Source organism: Saccoglossus kowalevskii, chromosome 10, assembly GCF_978046115.1.
Source record: "Saccoglossus kowalevskii chromosome 10, keSacKowa6.1, whole genome shotgun sequence".
In the NCBI taxonomy this organism is placed as follows: Eukaryota; Metazoa; Hemichordata; class Enteropneusta; family Harrimaniidae; genus Saccoglossus; species Saccoglossus kowalevskii.
Window position 1 is genome coordinate 19,971,657 of NC_140650.1, and position 13,932 is coordinate 19,985,588.

Genomic DNA, 13,932 nt, shown 5'->3' on the forward strand with positions numbered 1-13,932 from the left:
TACCGGTAGCCAAGCGCGAGGACTTCTCCTCATGCCAACGCACAACACACACATACCTATGCCGGTTCCACTTGCCGAGCGATCTTTTTGCGAGCAACGCGGTCAGTCTTGGCAATTTTTACAAACCGCTGGAAAGAATCCCAGGCTTCAGAACCCCAGTGATTGCAAATATTCTCTGGGCAGACACCCGAACCCCGAACGCAGGTAATACATCGGTAGCATTTAGCATGTGGGTTCCAGTCTTGCAAGTTCCATGTACAATGGTTGCAGGTCCGCCTCAAAAAACTGAGGGTACAATACCGGCGGCGAGCTTCTGGCGTTGCCAGTGCATCTATCCATTTCTAAATACATTGTAAATAAAAGACGACATGCATGAGGGAAATGAAATACAGTTGTCAAAGGTGCCGCCATGAAACCAACAAGTGGCTACGTGGTGGCACCGGGTTTTAATTTCTTTGTTTTGGAAAAGCATAACACACAAAGGGGAAAACGACATGAGGGTAAAAAGACAAGAAAAACATATCCTACCAGCTAGAATGTCGGATGCCGCGGCTGCGGCAATGACCCACGCTAGAAACCCGGACAGGAAAAAGCAAATGAGCCAGGCAGAGCCGCTCAGAATCTTTCCCGACGAGGCGGAGATGAAAGAGTGATTGTACGGCCGTCTATGGTGCTGCCATGTGGCCTCGGTCATGTGAGTTCGTGACGTAAGGGTAAAAGAATCTTGGGGTCATGGGGCTTCCCCTGATCTATCTCTCCGTTACTGGCAGAATTGCTGATTAATGCCTACAGTTCAAAATAGTCATTTTGACTGACCAGAGTCTATGGTGGGTAATTGAACGTAGTGAATATGCATTATTCACTATCCACTATGTTTTTATTTTAAATGTGTATGATTAAATCATCAATAGAAAAAATAAAATGTTACACTATTTTTTCTGTCTAATTATTTTTTGCCTGAAGGTACCCAACTAAATTTCAAAATAATTGAAGGTAATTGATTACAGCGTGAACATTGGGGGGGGGGGGGGGGTTACATATGTAATTTTGTTTCTGAAAACAAAAATTATACGGCTTACCAGATCTGTTTAGCATGATTATGCTGCTTGATGCTACATGGGCCATCTTTAACAGTTCTCTTACAACAAACTTTATTTATACTATAAGTACACTTTCTACTTGCAATCTTCATACATGCTTTCTTGCATTTACATCGAACTGGATCTGCTCAAAAAGTAGAGACATAATGACAATCATTAGATGTCTTCTTCATGAGAATTGTATATGCATGCTGTTTTTGATTAAATAATAACGCATGCATATTCATAAGAAACTTCTTAAAATTGATTAGATAATATAAGAACAACAATAATATCAACTACTAAATGTTAGTTCTGAGTAAACAAACAAAATGCAAAAAGCAGCAACATAGACAATATTTGGCCCTTACTGTTGCACAGATATCTTAGTACATGAATGTCACAACTTAAAATAATTGGTACATAGAAATAAAATCAGACAACAAAAACAAGAAAAAAAGGTTACAGCTTTTAACCCTCTTCCTACCGACGCCATAAAATACCATTTGAAAAATGGACACCTATTCTGTCAGCATACTTTTCACACTAACTAGCCAAGACTTTTTGTGTAATTTCACCCAATTTCAATTTTCAATTACTGCATTTTAATTAATCAAATTGACACTAAACTTGGTTTTCCATTTAGAATAGATTATTGTCTCCTCATTTCATGAAATTCAGACACATAAATTAAATTGTACGATTAGAGTAGGGTTACAAAAATATGCTAATTAAGATAACATGACAGCTGTGAATTTTGTTAATAAATCATGAAACCAGAGAGAAAAGTGACCTTGTCTAAAAGAGTAAGTCATGGTTTATCAAGTAACTATGCTACTAGAGAATTTGAATTCTGGGGGGTCCAAAAAAATGCTACCCCCCAAAATATGGTTTTGTATGGCTTGGGGTGTTTCCAGTCTAAAATCAATTATATGGTATTTTATGCGTTCAGATTGTGCAGTACGTAAGGCATTTATCTTATGGCATTATATGGCTACAGTAATAATTAAAGATATGGTACTTTATGGTTTCAGAAGGAATAAGTATTCAGCCAGACAATATGGGTTTTTATGGCTTGGGAAAGGAAATCTTTGGTCCATAAAATACCATGTTATGGTAAAATATGGCTTCAGGTTTATCTAGACATTTGGGAGAATATAATTACCTAAATGAGACAATAAAATTCTGTTAAACTCAGAATTTATTTTGAAACTCAAAATGTTGTCAACAGATTTAGCATTTACATGTACTGCCTGTGTAGTAACTTTTTTATGGGCTAAAACAGCTGTCATTTAAAATGTTAATGATCTTCATTTGTTTATAGACTAGTGGCACTAGAAGAATTTGCTTATCAAAAGAAATGAACATTTCTACAGTTTGACAACTTGGCTAAAGAAAAACTAAGTATGAATATGATAAACAAAAACGTCTGGACAGCTAGAAACAAAAATATGTCTATAGTCTAAACGGATTTGCACCTGTGTATCAAATTTTAATGAAATCCTGATGCTATAGTAACACATGGTTTAGTGAACTCTGACACCATATATTACCATAAAATTTAAAATTTGAAGCCATAATATACCATTACACAATCAAGTATCATATAAAATGACATAAAATACCATATTCAATCTAAGTGTAACTAATTTTATCATAAAAGGCCATAATGTCCATAACAGCTGATACCATAATAAACCATAAATCCATACCAACAGCAATATGGCCCAATCCATAAAAAGCCATGTGTGATTTTTTAGTGATGACTAGAAAAATACCTTTTGTGTATTTCATAAAAGTAGTATAATACATAAAAGACATCATATTAGATATTATGCATACAAGAAATTGTAAGAATATTCCATATTCTAATGTTCAGGAAATGTAAAACCAAAAGGGACAATGTGCAAAAATGGCTATGGTATTTTAAGGTATCAGACAAAAATGCCTCAAAAATGTTTTTTTATGGTGTCGGTAGGATAACACAAAATATATATTGGCTAAAAGAGCGTTAACCTTGGATCTTAGCAGACTTTATCTTTGGAATAACATACTGATATTACTATTGGCTGTTCTTAGGTGATTTAATTGGCTTTGGTCTTGAGTTCTGGTAGTATACTAGTATAAGTTGCCCATAATAGACAGTTGTATGCCATTTAGTCAAAGCAAAGTCTTTACTTTTTAAGGAGCCTGGACCTGGGTGAAACCTTCGCAGATATCCGAAATTCATGAGCATTCACTCGGCCACTCAAAATGTCAGGCAACATGCCAAAAATTGTATACACCCGAGTAGAAACTGTGGTGCTGCTTAAAACCCAGTATTGCACAAAGCAATAATAACAAGCAGTTTGGTGTGATTTATTTCTTGTAGATATCACCCAGATCCTCCCTGTTTTGTTACAGTATGTTCCAGTGTCTTCATTGATCAAGTATATTAAATACATTAAATTAAAATGAACTTTAATAACTTGTTAACATTTTAAAATCCATAAATTGTCTACCTTTAGACCTGTTTTCTTTCTCTTTCGCCCTACACATACTGGTCAGTTCTGAGACTGAAAACTACTTGGTGTTTCCTGTTTGTAACTCAATTTTGTACATGGATGTGTCATCATTAAAATCAACTACTTTTCCCTTCACTACATGTGTCTTGTACTTTCCTGACAATTTAGTTTTTGGCTTAACTTTCACCAACACATTATCATTGATGTCATACATTGATATAGCATGCTTTGACATTTCTCTCTGAACCATTTTGTCAGATTCATTTTTGTTTGATTGAAGAGCTTTACCACGTACCACATCTGCCACTGATATCCATTCTGACAACATTTTTGAAGGTGAATTCTCCCCATAGGATCCAGGCCTGGAAAACTCCACTCTTCCCTATGAATTCCAACTGGGTTTTCAATCAATCAGTACAAGTAAAACAAGTAACCCCCCCCCCCCCCACACACACACCAGCTGTTTACAAACAAATACCGGCACAGGGCTTGAACTTTATAAGTGTGAGGGCACCCATTTTCAAGGCCAAACATTATAGCAGTACTTTGGTCTCATTGAAATTGTATGGCGAAAATTTTCAAATTTCAAAGGGCACCAAGGCAATCAGGTGGGGCATCTAGGCAATGGCCTCCGTGAAGTTCAAGCCCTGCAAATATGACCACACCCACACACAACGATACATGAACAAATCTGAGAGAGGAGAGAGATCCCCCTAAGAACCTGCAAATTAAATTTGAAACCCTTCTGAATTATGTTATCACAAGAATTTGCAAATATCAATTTCGGGAAAATTTGCTTGCAATTGAAACAGAATTCAAATTTGGACAAAATTAAATCAAACATTTAAGTCAAGGAAAGATATTCAAGGGAGATATTACAGTAATAATATTAGAGCTTCAATTTCACTTGAAATTACAATTAACTGTATCAAAATCTGATAAATTAGCATAACACTCCATTGCACACAACCTACCTTCTCATTTGGAATATCAGGTTGCCTTGAAAATTTATTATTTTGTCTAGCAAAAAATGCTTCAAATGGTGACATCTCTGAAAAAGTGACAGAAAGACATGTTACAGGATGTTTTTATATACTCAACACAACATGTACCATTTAGAACACAGGCAGAACACATTCAAGGGCGATTCAGTTTAATATGCATTATATAAATAACAAGCAGCCTCTTGGCTGAGATAGCTCCGCTGTTAGTTATGCACATTTCACAAGAAATCTGTACCACAGTATAAAAAAGATGACCTGTATGCAGAGTGAATTGAAGGCATGAATTTGATGTAGGGGATATTTATAATAACAATCAAAATTTAAAGCTGTGAACAGCGTTACACAGGTTCAAGCATATGAACATGAACCAATTGAAGACCCCATCAATTGATAGACAATCAAGAGAATTGAAGATATCATCACGAAATGAACAAATCTAAAAGAGGTCTACCCAAGGTTAATATACACCAAGTACCAAAACAATCAGACTTGCGGTTTTCAAGAAGAAGTCGAAAAAGTAAAAAGTTGACGTGAACAATCAGTAATTTGATTAGCTCCGCTTGACAAAGTCGACAAACAAACATGTTCAACTTCAGCTTTGGAAGGGGAGATGGCCAGTTATCATTTAAATCTAAACAAATTATAAATTACTCATGTTCATATCATTATGTATTGTAAACCATCAGGTCTTTGTACAAAATCATGTATGAGAATTAATAAACATGTGTTCCTATACGTGCACCATGGTATGAGTGGGAACAAATAACACAAGTTCAAATACCAATCACTTACTTATAGCTTGGTGATATGTATTGTTGTACAGCTGTTCACATGCTGGAACACTGTCCACCCATTCTATACCTTTTGTTTCAGATAGCTTACTAAATTCATCAAATCTTAGTCGAGATTTAATGGTTCGATGGGAACGCTCAACCTAAAAGTAGTATACATCAAAGAATGATTAGAAATTTGCAATCAATAATTTTATACTGGATTGTACCAACCACTGTTCAACAAGCAATTTATAAATTTAAAGAAGAAAAATGCTAGTTGAATTGTTTATTTACATGAAATTCAAAAATGCACTACCCGACAACAACCAACAATTCAATGTTTAACTGAAAATTACACAGAAACAGCCTGGATTGACACCGATAAACCCCCACCACCAATCATCACATACATACATACACACACACATGCATGCATGCACACCCATATAATACATACCTTCCCCTGAGATTGAGGATGTCTACTTCGACTTCTGATCATCCGTATATTGAAACTGCTACACAGTATAGGGAGATCGCCTTTAAACTCATTGCCCTGATCACATTGAAGTATTCTGGGGGGACCATAGGAATTGTAAATGGGAAGTAGAACTTCAGCAACTGTAGTTGGTTCTTTGTTGGACAAAGCACGCGCAAAAATATAAACCTTGAAAATATGTCCTCCAAAGTTAGAATGTAGCGGTATGTAATGCCATTCCGTTCACATGGATGTTTGGACATATCTATGAGATCTATCTGATGAATATCCATTACAGACTGTGCTGTCACAGGTACTAAGGGTGCCTTCCCATCAAATATGGGCTTTTCTCTACCATGTGTTTTACTTTTGTTCAACTCCACTTGGACTACCTTTTCACTGATCCCTGCAAACACTGAATTGAGTCTATAGTGAATTGCACGTGCACCTGACCCTTTCATTGTAGTATAGTAGTACATAACTACTTTGGACACATCTTCCTTTGGCACCAAAATTCTACCATTAAATAAAATCAGTTCAGTTGTTTTCCCAGTCAAAGGATAAATTGTATTATCAACAGTGTAGCCATGGTCAGCTTTGTGAAGTGTTTTGTAAACACTCCTTCTGATTGGCCCCTTTGGTAAGTCTGTCAAGACTTTTTGCTTAGACAAAATATCAAGCATGACCTTGTACTTTTCACGTGTTGGAGAGATCACAGAGCCTAAATTAGGCATGCTGAAACCTAAGGGAATAAAACAAATTAGTAAACAATTAGAAAATCAAATGAACCAATAATTTCAGCAAACATGTGACAGAGCTATAGGTACCTCTCCTTATTACAAGCCTATAATGACTCACAACCTGGAGCCTGTGTTTTAGAATAGGGATATTTCACATTTTAGGGAGGTACACATTTACACTTGTTACTAACATTTATACATATTTTATGCTTGAACTCAACATTCTGGCCAATTCTCTGACAAATGTATTGTTTTAAAGGATACCCCCCTCCCTAAAAGGCATGCAATAAAAAAAAATATATAAACAAGGTTTACTTGAGAAAAAAAGCAGGAAAAATAGTTGGTCAATACTTGCTATTTAAACCCTCCACTATGAATGTGATTGGTTCATTAGTGATTTGAGAACTCTAAAGCAGCCCTCTAAGTAGCTGTGGCAATCACATTTTCAGACTGGCCACAACAAATATTTTCTTGGTAGCCAGGTGGCCACTACATTTATTTTACTTGACTACCAATACTACATATAATTTTCAAGGCTAAAAATTAACAGTAGTCTAAGGCACATAGGCTACCAGTTCTTCTCCAGGGGCCACCATTGTTGAACATTAGTAGCCCAATAGGACTACTAGAAATTTATAAAACTAGAATTTATCATCAAAACAAAGTATGGAACAACAAACTGGATATCATTCATGAAATGAGTATTGACAGTCACATCTGTTTATGACTTGAACCACAAATGTTGGCTACTAAAAATTATTATGGGCTACCAGTTTTCCAATTTACCAGCTACCGACAGAATTTCCAATATTTTGCGACAACCATATGTTGCCCCCCCCCGAGACTACATATGATTTTTTTCAACATAGGTCAACGAACATATTTTTCAGATATGATGGGATGTTTCTGTCAAAGGAACCAATTATAAACTACCCAAAAATGAATTTTGGGTCATTTTGTGTGTGTGGAATAAGGAGTTAACATAAGAGTACATTAGAGTAAAGCAAATCCCTTCTCACTGGTTTTCCAGGATCTCTCAGTTTTGTTTCAAAATGGTAGCGAACAGTCGGATAGTTTAGCGCAAGATGTTGTGTTGCCCGATATCTTGACGGATTTTTTTTCAGTTGTAAACGGGTACTGTCAGTGAGTCGACAGTAATCAAAGTACATTGCGCTGTTCAGGTCGACATGAATCAAACTAATAACATACTACAAAGTAATACAATGAACACGGAATATTTCGTGGGCTCGAATATTGCTTGACACAGCCCGTACCACTTGGCCTGTACTGTACAGTGCGCCCGGGACACTGCCGTTCCAGCGAATAGATCCGTCGGTCAGACAATCAGACTGATTCACTTGCCCGTTTTTCATATGCTGGAATTTCCACTAATTATGAATAACTCACCTGTACTGTTTTGCTTTATGTCACCTCTCTGTACACCTATTTTATCGTATGCCGATCTGAAATCCGGTCTGCAGGTTTCGCGTTCTGAGAAAATAAAAAAAAATGGCGACCTTGTATGTGCGCCCTAGGTAACTGAAAACTCGTAATTCGGCGTAAATGTATGGATAATTGCACCAATACTGTTTGAGAAGAAAAATATTAAAACAATTGGTATACTATCTCACTTTTGGTAGAATATGTATAAATTTTCTACAAAATTGTGTAATACGTTCATTACATGCAAAATAATTACGAAAAACTAATGAAAACTTCGAAATATACTGTAATGTAGGCCCCTATGGCGTTAAAAACCCCTACGGACGCTTAACACACGTCATTCCAAAAGCTTAATGAATATCAATATTTCAACGAACGTTTTTTTACTTGGGTTACAACCTTAGGCTACTGTCTTATTACCAAACGCTTCAGCGTGGTATTAAGAGTTTGTTTGCAGGGCTGGGTGATACCAAGGTGGAAAATGGATGCACTTATGGGGGTAATTCCTGGAATTACAATAGAGAGGGTTCGGGCCGAAATACAATATATAGTGTTTTCATGTAACGTCTGATATTTCTGTTGTATTCTGCTACTGTAACTAATGCAAAATTTGTTGCGAAATTAAGTGTGTTTTGTGCACTCCAGGGTTATTCGCTTTTTGCTGAAAACACCCCTATTTTTTAATGGTAGAGTCGAACTGTTTCACTCCCACTGGGAAATCTGCATTGTTGCTTGAATGAAAGCTAATTAAACATTTTTCCAGACTGGCGGAAGAGTATGTAACAGCCAATTTTAACAGCCTGTCACGTGATTTTACTCAAAATGTCAACATGGAAAGAGGCTATTCAATTTTACGCAGGAATAATTGGGAGTAGAATATGTGAGGGATAGTATCAACAGAGATGTGTATACTGAAAAGTAATATATATCCTTCTTTTGCATCTCTGAGCATTTCTGTTTTAGTATACTGGTTTGAAAATGTTGAATTTGCATGATTTGCGATGTTTTTTCTTTTACTGAAACTCCCCTATTGATTGAATCCCGGGTTTGAAGGAGAACGACACACCACGTGATTCGTTTGAATACAATAGTGAAGGGTGCAGATAGGCCGCCGTCCGATCTCGATGGAACGTTTCGAATCAATCATAGGTAGTTTAAATTTATGTTGAAGTTAAAAGTTCCTCCACAGAATTGTGCCTTGGCAAACATGCCGTTCAACTTCGGTACTCCACTGACAGGTTGACTTTCGTCGACCGCGTCGTCGTTGAGCTGCACGCCACAACTTCGCTTGTGATGTTGCTTGTTAGCCGCCACGGAGGATTGAATGAATCTTGATTACGGGTTTAAATGTTGCTTATTTGGCGTTGGTAATCTTTATTTGGAACTAGGTAACGCCGCAAATTCGCCAGCAAAAAACCCCTGGTACTTTGATGTTGATGGTTGCTCTTCATGGCAATCGCTAATTTTACTGCGGGTGGATCTTCCAAGAGGGTTTGATAAAACTCAGTCAACATACATCAAGTTATGTCAATCGTAGTATTCCATGTAATGTACACCTAATATGCCAACAGTTTGCTGAACGTTTTGAACTGGATAAATATAGCAGACGAAAATTTTACAAAATAAAAATAGCTCGATTGCCAATGAAAACAAGCCGGTAGGCTGGTTGTCGATCTGCTCCGCTCAAAAACAAGCAATTTGTTTTCGGATGTTGTCATGGTAGGACATGAACGTGAAGCTAACGTCGGTTTATAACTAAAACCGGGCACCGTATACGAAGTTCGCAAAAAAAAGTCTTCAAAAGTCACTTTATTTTATTGCTAGGACGTATTCTGCCGTTAAATGTATTATTGCCAACCGTTTTGCGATAGTATTTTCTAGATGGGAGGCAGCATTTACATTCCATTCAAAGTTCAAAGTTGTGTTGTGATTACGTTGATACAGTGTAACAATGTCGGCGCCGGTGATCTCTTACCGGTGTGCAACGTAGCCAAAACAAAATGCATGACCATTTGAACACTGTTATTACAAGATTGGTTGGAGGTAATAAATTTGGGGCGAACGTATTAAAAAAACAGTTTTTGTCTGTTGCCATGGTAGCAGTGGCCATGAACTACCTGCCTACCAAGTATGAACAAAATTAGCTAAGCCATAAAAAATATCAGAGGAGTTAAAAGCCCTTGCTGGTGAAGTTACCCCAACGTTGGGGTCAATTTTCTCGGTAATGAAGATAGACATAAAAAACAGTAAATTGTTGCCCACACTTAAAGTGAGTAGAATGAGCTACGTCCGTGCTTTTTAATCATAGAAATGTAGGGTGTGATACATTTGGCGTGAAGGTATTCAAACAACCAGTTTTTGGCTGTTGCCATGAAAACGGTAGCCAGAACTTGTTTTCAGATTTTACAACCTAACTAGAGTGAAGGTGTGACTTGCCTGCCAAGTTTGAACCAAATCAGCCCAGCCTAAAAAATCACAGAAGAGTTAAAAAGCCATTCCCGGTGAACAGTTACCCTAACTTTGGGGTCAAATTTCTCATCAATGAAAAAAGATATAAAAAATTCAAATAGTAACTTTTGTGCCCGCATTCAAGCTGTCTGATGTGTTTTATACTAAATTTGTAGGAGGAGATACATTTAGCGCGTAGCTATCCAAAAACAGTTTTTATGGCAACAGTGGGCAACATTTTTTCCCCAGATTTTTCCTAATAACTAGGGTGAAGGGGTGACCTACCTGCTAAGTTTGAGCGAAATCAGCCAAGCCAAACAAATCACAGAAGAATTAATACGTGAAAACACTGGAAATCACACACACATAGAAGTGATTTTAAGGGCAATCCTAGTGGAGCGGATCGCCAATACCATGTTGATTTGCATATTTACCGTGAAAATACCGAAAACATTATTGCATGGGTTATACGCAAATTAGTTTTAGTCAAAATAAGTGACTGCCTAGAAGTACCATTACAGTTGTTCAAGTATATTTATGTACCCAAGGGTAAAATATCGTACTTCTAAATATTGTTTATTTCTGCTATGTTTCGAAAAACGCTACTTTTGAAAGGACTACTTTGTTTGCTCTCAGACAACATTTGCATACGGGGTGTGGAAATACCGATTTTGATTTCAGGGACGTTTTATGATAGCGACTTCACGTTCCTACATTCCAATCCCACGCCGTTGCACTATTTTTTACTTAAAACAGCTATAGATAAAACATTGTAAAGCAGTCAAGGAAAAAATTATGATAAACCAAAACGCATGTACTCATATTTTAGAAAAGCTTTCGACAGCGTCTGGAGGAAAGCATTATTTCTAAAATTACAAAATTTAGGAATTAATGGTCATTTCTATGAAATCATTAAATCCATGTACAATAACATAAACTACAAGGCCAAGATGTCAAATGGTTTAACAGGGGGTTTTCAGTCCACATGTGGTGTGAAACAGGGTTGTAATATCTCACCCACCCTTTTTAACATATTCATCAATGATCTTCCAGGTCATTTGGGTAAAAGTGGTGATACACCAATCATGATTGTTGATAAACCCTTAAACTCTATTTTATATGCAGACGATCTTGTTTTGTTTTCACAGACTTCAGAGGGTTTACAAAATTGTCTGAATAAATTAGCAGACGATTGTAAAACCTGGAATCTTAATGTGAATGTTATTAAGAAAACCAAAGTGATGATATTCAACACAAGTAACAGAGTACTGACAAACTAAACTGTTATTATAGATGGTAAAAACATAACACCAGTCAAGGAGTTCTGTTATTTGGGTATGATATTCACTCCGAATGGAAAATTTAAAACAAACCATTATATGCTAAAAAATTAAGCAATGAAGACATTATTTGCCATTAGACAAACTATACTTAGTCATAAAATGATTTCATCTTCATTGTGTTTAAAATTATTTGATCAGTTGTTTACACCCATTCTAATGTATGGGTCAGAAATTTGGGCAGGTGAACTAACAAATGACACAAATAACCTAGAGCAAGTTTGTAGTAATTATTATCGTTTTATTCTTGGTGTTAGTAAATTTACACCATCAGTTGGTATAAGGGGGTGAACTAGGTAGATTACCAGTAAGAATAAATGCAATGGTTTCAAAGGTTAAATACTGGTACAGAATAAATTTGCTTCCTGAAAATCACATATTATAATATGCATTAAAGGAAATACAAAATAATTCTATCTGGATTACTCAAATAAAAACAATTTTTGGAGAAAAAAACTTGTCTAAAATAAAAGAAACTAACAAGATCAACAATATTAATCAACTAACCAATGATGTAAAAACAAATGAATTTATTCAATCATGGAGAAAACAATTAAATAAAAAAGAGGGGAACAAACTTAGAACATATAGTATATTTAAACAAAAATTTGAATTAGAAAACTATCTAAATGAAATGAAAAACTTCAGCCAACGTAGAGTTTTAGCAAAGTTTAGGCTCAGTGACCACAACCTTGAAATTGAATTGGGAAGGAAGAGTAAACAAAAAACCCCAGAAAATGAAAGAACGTGCAAAAAATGCAATTCAAATCAAATTGAAGATGAAATGCATTTCATCTTAGATTGCAATTTCTATGAAGTAGAGAGAAAAGATGTCTTAAAGTATTTTAAAATAAAAATTAATGACTTGTCCAGAATGGAAAGCTTTGTGAAAATAATGGAAAATAATATGGCTTTGTCATATTATTTAAAAAATACAATTTTCTAAAAGATAAATATGTAACATATTTTTTTATTATTGCTTATAGTTGCGTAATTTCGATTCGGTTAGTCTTGTAAAACAGTTTATGAGGAGGCAGGTCTTGTCTTCTTACTTTATTTAATTTAATCTTTTATTATTTTACCAGTAAATGGGAAGTGTTCCTATGGCGGTAAATATGATTATTTTACATATAAAAATCCAACTGGTGGAATTAACAAAGAATCTCAAGACTTCTTTTTGTCACCTCACTACTATCTTCATCAAAATGCTACAGCAGTAGCAATCATGGCAACGGAGAACTTTTTTTTGGCTCCAGGTAAGGATTGTGGCGTACATTATTCTTTTAACTTGAATTTGTTCTATATCATACTCATTTACTGATCTGAGACACATCATTGTAAAGAGGTTTCAACAAACGCCAAAATGTACTTTCACTATATCACGTGGGTTATGGTTACAGCATGACCAAGAACATAGCATAACTTCAATATTCATGGGTGACTCGCATAGTAAAAATGAGTTTTACCAGAGATTATTAAATAGACCAGTTCATATAAACAGATGCAAAACACAAATTCAAATAAATTATATAAACATTTACTATGCACACAGATACGCAATGCACGCTTAAGTAAATCCAACCAATTACTAAAAATTCTCACTAATTTATATTTAATCAAAGAGATAAAAAAATAAATTGTTATAACACATCTCATAATGCACGATGTATTTTATGTGTACTATAGTCTTTCAACATCACATCATCGTTATTCAAGTAGATGTAGACTGACTATGACTAAGTTACCATGGTCGACTAAGAAATGGTAGTTACAAAGGCGTTTACAGCTTCTCCAGAGCTTTTTTCAACACAACTGGAGAAAGAAATGGACGGTGTTGACCAAACAGTGAGGCCATAGAGATCTTTAATTCAATCAGATCACATGCTGCATGAACCTGATGATCAGTGGCCTTCACCAGTATATATACACATTTAAACAGCTTGTGCGCCAGATACTCAACACTTGACATTCATATTATTTTATATTTCATGTTTTTTTTTTCAAGAATATGGGCTTCGGTATCACACTGACAACACCACCTTTCTGAATTTATTCAATCTGAGGATGAAGAGCAAAGTGTCTTTGAGCATTGCCATGGACGGATGTTATGAAATTATACATGAACG